This window comes from Hemiscyllium ocellatum, chromosome 2 (genome assembly GCF_020745735.1).
Source record: "Hemiscyllium ocellatum isolate sHemOce1 chromosome 2, sHemOce1.pat.X.cur, whole genome shotgun sequence".
Taxonomy (NCBI): Eukaryota; Metazoa; Chordata; class Chondrichthyes; order Orectolobiformes; family Hemiscylliidae; genus Hemiscyllium; species Hemiscyllium ocellatum.
This window is the reverse complement of record NC_083402.1, coordinates 133,324,676-133,330,853: the sequence shown is the minus strand read 5'-3', so window position 1 is coordinate 133,330,853 and position 6,178 is coordinate 133,324,676.

Sequence of the window (6,178 nt, the reverse complement as noted above, 5' to 3'; positions counted from 1 at the left end):
TAAAAATCCATTTGCCTCCTTAATTCTTGCTAACCTTCACACTAATGGTTTATGCTCAAGAATACCCAGATCCGTTTGTTCTGTGTTAACTAATCTTCAATCCATACAAATATATTACTCTCCAATACTATGACCTATCTTGTGAAATTACCTTTTATGTACCACCTTATTCCCATTTGTGGAGGTTGACTATGAGGCACGAATGCAAGAGAACATTAGGTTGAGGCTAAGGGTAAATATTAACTGCTCATATGGGGTTTGAGGTGCCTGTGCAGACAGGAAGGATTAGAGATCCAGTGCATGTTGTCATTGGGAGTGCTGTGCAGCAGGTTGGTGAGAAGGTCAGTCTGTTGGTTGAAGCATCTGACCATGTGATGCCACTGACATTGCATGCTCTCCTGAGGTGCTGGATTCTCTTGGTGCACTGTCTCCTGGTTAAAGGGAACTTGCTGCTCGTTTCGAGAGGTTATCCTCCTTCTCTCTTCTTCACCTTGATACAGCCTCTCACCTCCCTGAACAGAGCCTTCAAATAAACATGAGAGATCCAGGAGGGAGGTTTCCCAGGTCTCCTCTCCATCTTGACAACCGCTGTAACCTGAACAAACCAAGTCACTTGACTTGGGAAACTTCCTTTGACAGAAATGGCATCATTCGGTTTACCCTCACTAAATGGTCAGAAAGTCTGAAAGATTCCTCTGGTTTAAAGTAACTCTGGACACTCTGCCCGAGATTTGGGTTCCAATGGTGGAAGAACTAAGATTGTAAGCTTTCACACAATCTATTTGGGTTTTTAAGGACCTTTCGTAAGCTGCCACACAAACGACTCGTGCTGAAGATTAGAAAATGTGGAGTTAGGAGACAAGAGATGAAAAGGAAAGCAAGCCGGCTACAAAAATAGAAAAAAAACAGCATTGAGCTTAAAGGCTATTGCTCAAATTGGTGACACATTGGATGTAATGCTCTCACAAGAATCATGTGAATATAAGAAACAGGAACAGGAGTAGGACATTCGGCCTCTTGCATCTGCTGGGTCATTTATAGGCAGGTGTACTTGCTGGTTGAATTCTTCTTTCCTAATTCACCTGTTAGTCAGGGAAATATCCACCTCTGTTTTATAAGTATTTAAATAATGTAACTTCCATTGTTCTCTGTGAAACAGAATTCTATAGACTCAAAACCCTCACCCCAGCTTAAGTGCAAGACCCATTTTTCAACTGTGTCCTAAGTTCACATTTTGGGATCACTCTTATTTACTATTTGGGTTTGGAATCGGAAGTTCAGTATTAAATTTGTCAAACAGTATCCAATTAGGGTATAATTAATGCAGAAGAGGACTGCAACAAAATACAGCAAGACATGGCTAACAGAGTGGTGGTACATTTTTGGTATGAAGAATAGCACAGTGACATTTGGAAATAGATGTCCAAATGTGCTGGAGGAGCAGATCAATCTGGGAATGCAGGTTCACAAGTCTTTACTAGTAATTGCACATGTTAATATGGGCAGAGAAAATCAAAAGAAGCATAGGATTTCAATTCTAAGTGAATACAATTGCAAAGAAGATAATTTAAATTTGTATAAAAGGTCAAACGTAGAGTAAACTGTACATTTCTTATATGGTTCTGTATGAGATAAAAGTATTTAAACTGCAGTGAAATAGCAGCATAAAAGATTAACTAAAATGGTAGCATAACCAGCAGATTATACCCGTGAATAAAGATTGAATAGACTGTGGATTCTATTTTCTCAAGAAGTGAAGATTGGAGGTGGGCTGAAAATGTGTTGCTGGAAAAGCGCAGCAGGTCAGGCAGCATCCAAGGAACAGGAGATTCGACGTTTCGGGCATAAGCCCTTCTTCAGGAATGAAGAAGGGCTTATGCCCGAAACGCCGAATCTCCTGTTCCTTGGATGCTGCCTGACCTGCTGCGCTTTTCCAGCAACACATTTTCAGCTCTGATCTCCAGCATCTGCAGTCCTCACTTTCTCCTCGAAGATTGGAGGTGGGACCTGTTTGAGGTCTGTAACATTATGAAAGCGTAGACATGAAGGAGATATTTGAGATGCAGATGAGAATTAAAAGCCTTCTGCATAATGTAATAAATCCAAGAGGGGATCCAGTGGAAATTGGTCTGCCCGGATTCTAAAATAATCCCAGATTTTCGAAGAGTGCAAGCAACAAGATGTCATTTGTAGAAAGGAATCTGGAGTTCCGAAAACTGATATCACTCCCAACCTTTCCTCTTCTGATTGTTTGCCTTTCTGAATCATATCCTTCTTCTCAGTAAATGTCAGGAATATCTCAGCTGTAGCAAACCTCTTGCCTCTGAGACAGATATTTGGAACTAAATCTCACTATTTAAACATGGCACAGTAGGAGATGTGGTCTTTCAAATGAGTGATCAAAGCATTTGCCTACTGCTTTGAAGTCAAGGTGCTGAGATCATCTCTGAGGTCATGAACAGCATCTATATCCCAACCAACATCTCTAAAACAAATGATCTGGTCATAACAATGTTTTTAGTTTGGGGGTCTTGCAGTGCACAAATTGGTTGTCACATTTCCTATAGTTAAACACTGACAACATTTCAAAAGTAATTTATTTGCAGTACAATGTTTTGGGATATCCTGACATCATGAAAATTGTCATATAAAGGTAAGCCTTGCTTTATTGCACCATGTTAATAATAGAGTGATGTGCTCTGCAGGTTGAACATTAAAGTTGTTGTACAACAAATGCAGCTCCTGTGCAATCCTTGATTCTTGTTAAGCTGCTGCAGCAGTTTCTATGTGATAGATAACACATTTCACCAAAGCAGTTATTTCTCGTATAAGGAGATACTGGAGCTATCGATTCATTGTAAAGTTGGAACCAATAATTGATCAGCGATATGACCCCATTAATATTAGGTCAAGTGGTACAGCAGTTTGGCTTAAGGCTTAGTATAACACGTTTTCCTCTATTAATTAGATTAGATTACTTACAGTGTGGAAACAGGCCCTTCGGCCCAACAAGTCCACACCAACCCGCCGAAGCGTAACCCACCCAAACCCATTACCCTACATTTACCCCTTCATCTAACACTGCGGGCAATTTAGCATGGCCAATTCACCTAACCTGCACATTTTTTGTGTGTGGGAGGAAATCCATGCAGACACGGGGAGAACGTGCAAACTCCACACATAGAGTCGCCTGAGGTGGGAACTGAACCTGGGTCTCTGGCACTGTGAGGCAGCCGTGCTAACCACCGTGCCACCCATCTGTTTAGGACAAAAGCAGGTCGCCTAGTGTAGTGTATATTAAAGCTGTATTTTTGTGCTGGGTTTCATTTAGAGTGATTTTCAATATTCTTTTAAATTGATAAAAGCCAGCTAGCAGAAAGAGTTGCAATATTCTGAACAAAAAAATGAATAGCAGTGTAGAGTTCTATCATCTTAAAATTTCAGTGTAAAATAAATTATTCTGTAATTTCTCTATCCACAGTAATTCAGCAATGCTCTTGGTATTGGTTGCCTTGATAGAACCAAGACACATCTTCAAAGGCAATAGAAAGCCAAAACATCAAAGAACTCTTCATCCATGAGCTTTGACAACACATTTATTACAGAATTCATGCAAAAAATCCCTATATAATGTATTATGAATAATAACAGATACCTGCCAGAGAATTATCAAATTGATGACAACTGTGAGTGTCAAGGGGTTTCAGTCTCATAGCTTTTGTTTCAGTTGGAATTACGTTTAGACATTTACTGAGAGATAGTGGTGGACTTGCATCAAAGTTTGCGTCGGGTGAGAAACTTATACCAATTACCTAGTCCAGAATAAGTGAACAAATCACAACTTGTACTGTTTAAAAACAGTAAACAAAACTTGGATACCAGCCTAACTGCACCGCCCAGGATCTGAAGGCAGAGCAAGAAATAGATTTCATTCTGGTTTCTGAGAAATAAAATGCTTTAACAAGAGAGGAGACCAATAAAGTGAATCATTAGTTTGAATTCTTGTGTTGGGAGCAAAGAGATTTGACCTTGCCACTGAAATACTTCAGAACCAAGTCTGTAGAAGCATACATAATGACAAATGGTAATAGAAAGGTTCGTTCAGACTATGACTTTAAACAGAGGGAGTAGGGTAAATGGATACTGGTGCAAGGCAGTTAAAGAATTGATATTTGGAAGTACCTTATGCTTCCATTAGATTGTAAATATATTTGAATTTCTTACACCATGTACGTTCCCTGGCTGAATCCTAAAATGGCATTGGAACCTTATTGACATCAATGGATCCAGAATTAAAAATCCAAACTAGTCACGGGCTTTTGTTTACCTTGGCTCTCAGGGTTACTGATTCTGTAGACCATGGCAAAATGGTCACCATGGGAATGAGGAAGTAAGTTCCACTCCAGGATTTTCAGAGCAATGCTGTTTCTTTCCGACAATGTAAATTGTCAAATATTTTCCCATTCTGGCACCACGAGGGTAGAAGCACTGAGATGACATTGTTTGGAGATGCCAGTGTTGGACTGGAGTGTACAAAGTTAAAAATCACACAACACCAGCTCGTAGTCCAACAGGTTTAATTGGAATGTAAAAACAAGGACTGCAGATGCTGGAAACCAGAGTCTAGATTAGAGTGGTACTGGAAAAGCAAAGCTGGTCAGGCAGCATCCGAGGAGCAGGAAAATTGACGTTTCGGGCCAAAGCCCTTCATCAGGCATGGCTCTATTCCTGATGAAGGGCTTTTAAGACCTTAAGACCATAAGACCACAAGACATAGGAGTGGAAGTAAGGCCATTCGGCCTATCGAGTCCACTCCACCATTCAATCATTGCTGATGCGCATTTCAACTCCACTTACCTGCATTCTCCCCATAGCCCTTAATTCCTTGAGACATCAAGAATATATCAATCTCTGCCTTGAAAACATTTAGCGTCCCGGCCTCCACTGCACTCTGCGGCAATGAATTCCACGGGCCCACCACTCTCTGGCTGAAGAAATGTCTCCGCATTTCTGTTCTGAATTGACCCCCTCTAATTTTAAGGCTGTGTCCACGGGTCCTAGTCTCCTCGCCTAACGGAAAAAATTTCCTAGTGTCCACCCTTTCCAAGTCATGTATTATCTTGTAAGTTTCTATTAAGTCTCCCCTTAATCTTCTAAACTCCAATGAATACAATCCCAGGATTCTTAGCCATTCCTTGTATGTTAGACCATTTAAAAAAAATTTTTTTTTAATTAAGAAAGCGAATGCCCGAAACGTCGATTTTCCTGCTCCTTGGATGCTGCTTGACTGCTGTGCTTTTCCAGCACCACTTTAATCTAGACTCTGGTTTAACTGGAAGCACAAGCTTTCAGAGTGCTGCTCCTTCCTCAGGTGATTGACAACCACCTGATGGAGCAGCACTCTGAAAGCTAGTGCTACTAATTAAACCTGTTGGATTATAACCTGGTGTTGTGTGATTTTTAACTGAGATGACATTGGCCTTCTTACTTCAATTCATCACCTTGGGATTCTTCCTTCAGATAGATATCCTTTCTTATCAAATGGACCAAAAATGAGTAAGGGTTTCAGCAGAGAATATTTACACATTCATACGGGAGACTTCAACCACTTACGAATGCACATTAAACTTCAATGTCATGTGGCACTACTGTCATGGAGTCATTGTGCTGTCAGTTGGCAAAGTGGAAGATTGGTCAAAGTGGTTAAAACAATTCCCTAATTGCTAACTAGTCTGGCCTACTGATAACCAGAGCTAATCACGGCCAGTGAAATTCTCCATCACCCCTGCATCACAGACAGTGACACTGTCAACCTGCCCCTATTTACAGCCAGTGACAACTGTCAGTGCCCCTGCCTCACAGCTAGTGACACTGTCAATGCCCTGCTCACAGCCAGTGACACTGTCAATGCTCTGCTCACAGCCAGTGACAACTATCAATCTACCCCTGCCTCACAGACAGTGACAGTCAATGACCTTCTGACTGTCAGAACTGTTGAGTTTCTCCAGCACTGTTTTTATTCACAACAGATCTTCAGTCAGGCTAAGAATTATAAATAGTTAAATGCATCAATTAGACTTCCCCTTAATCTCTCTTACATGAGAGAACACAAGTCTGAACTATATAACATATAAGCCTGGAGAGTCCATTGTGTTATGACACAGGATAAACCCCTCTG